This window comes from Gossypium hirsutum, chromosome D01, assembly GCF_007990345.1.
Source record: "Gossypium hirsutum isolate 1008001.06 chromosome D01, Gossypium_hirsutum_v2.1, whole genome shotgun sequence".
NCBI classification, from domain to species: Eukaryota; Viridiplantae; Streptophyta; class Magnoliopsida; order Malvales; family Malvaceae; genus Gossypium; species Gossypium hirsutum.
This window is the reverse complement of record NC_053437.1, coordinates 52,773,148-52,775,513: the sequence shown is the minus strand read 5'-3', so window position 1 is coordinate 52,775,513 and position 2,366 is coordinate 52,773,148.

Genomic DNA, 2,366 nt, shown 5'->3' with positions numbered 1-2,366 from the left:
TGATGGATATAATTGCGGTGTCTAGGAAAGACACATTGGTTGGTTGTTTTTAGAACATTAAGAAGATATTGAACTAGACGTGTTTGTTTTAAATGTGGTAATGCATAAGTTTAGGTAAGTTTGTATGTTTTTTTAGGTGCCTTATATGACATATTGGTTGAATACTTTTAGACTAGTGAATTGTTCATTTCATGTTGGTTTCGGTCATGTTATGAGGCATTGATTATGTGTACAAAATGTTTTTAGGTCATGTTTGAGTTGGTGATGGAAATGGCTTGATTTTGGCCAATTTCATGTCCATACGGCCTGAGACACGGGCGTGTGACTCAGTCGTGTGTGACACACGACCATGTGACATAGTCGTGTGTCCCCTGTAAGTTTTATGGTTTACAAGTCAGGCAGTTACGCGGCCTAACACATGGCCTGACACACGAGCGTGTGTGGCCATTTTGAGAGTTACATGACCTGGCTTCGAAAGTTACACGGGCACGAACACAGACTGGGACAGGCCATGTGTCCCTATTTTAAAAGTTACACGGCTTGGCCACACAGCCGTGTGACCCCTGCAGTTTAAATTTTCTAACTTTTCCTTAAACCTTCCAAATGTTTTTAATTTGGTTCTAAATTATTTCTATTGTATTTCTAGGGCCTTGAGGGCTCAATTAAGGGACAATATGCATGTAAATGAATAATTTATGCTATGTTTATATTAATGAATGAAATGTATGTTTTTATGTTATGGTTATACGGTAATACTTCGTAACGCTATTCCGACGACGGATACGGGTTAGGGGTGTTACAGTGTTGAAGTGGTTATTCTATTAAACTTATCAAACAGTTTCCTCTTTGAGGTGTCAGCTTTAGATTATATTGAATTTTGGCTAAATGTTTTAAGAGGCTAGAAGTGTTTCTTCTATAAACTTAGAAAGTAGTTTTCTCTTTGGGGTGTCGGCTTTTGAAAATATTAAATTTTTCCTAAGTGCATTAAAAGGCTAGAAGCAATTCTTCTATTAAACTTATCCAGCAACTTCCTATTTGGGGTGTTTGTTTTGTAACTTTGTAAAATTTAGCTAAGTGCCTTAAGAGGCTAGAAGCGATTCTTTTATTGAACTTAGCGAGCAATTTCCTCTTGAGGTGTCTGCTTTATAACTTTTTTCAATTTAGCTAAGTACCTTAAAAGGCTAGAAGCGATTCTTCTAGTAAACTTAACGAGCAGTTTCCTCTCGAGGTGTCTGCTTTATAACTTTGTAAGCCTAAAAAGCCAAGATGTTGAGCCTGAAAAGGCAATGGTGAGTCTAACAAATGTTAAGTTTTATAACAATATATTTATACCTTTTTGTCTATATATACCTAAGAGGGCAAAAAATTGTCCACACTTTTGCTAAAGAGGTATTCATGGTACAACGTTTGTCCTTATGAAACTTGAAAAGAATGCATCAATAATTTTTACCATAATATGTTTACCTTCTCATCAATTTATGCCTGAAAAGGCAAAGGCGTTCACAGATTTATTAGCCATGCACATTTGGCGTGACATGTAACAACCCTCACCCGGTCCGGTCATCGGACCCACGCAATAGGATGCTACAACTAAATACCATACAATTACAACAAATTATAATTTTAAAATCTGAATTAAATATCAAACAAATCATAATTAATTAAATTAATATGTGTTTCAATCAGTTACGAGTTAACATCGAGCTTATGGAAGGTTAAAACTAAGCAGACAATCATTTTGGATCAATTTGAAACAAATTTAAAAAGATAAGAAAAATATGAAAATAGGGGACACACGGCTGTGTCCCGAGGTCGTGTGGAAGGGTTGAGGCTGTGTGGATGGGTCACATGGCAGTGTGAGTAAACCATGTAACAACTTGATGCCATGTAAAATTGGGGTCACACAGCCGTGTCGCCAGGCCGTGTGACAGAGTTTAACCCATGTGGCTCAAGAACATGGTCGTATGGCCAGATTGTGTACAATTTGAATATAGGGTCACACGACCATGTAACTTCCTGAAACCGTGTGGGCAAACCTGCACCAAATTTAGATAGGCCACACGGCCGTGTGGGGTGGCCGTGTGGGACACAAGGCCGTGTGGTAGACCATGTCCTAGGCCACGTGCACCTAAAATAACTTCAAACTCAAGCCATTTCACCTACCATTGCTTGGTTACCAAGCCATACCATTTGCACCTATAATTACCCATTTTAAAACACACCAAATCATGTCAAAACATGCCAAATACCATTCAACCTAAATGCCTAACCAAGATGCCTACAAAGGCACCTCAATTTACAATTCAAAAAAACTAAAATGAATATGCTCAAACATACCAATTCATTAACATTACATGACATTTTCT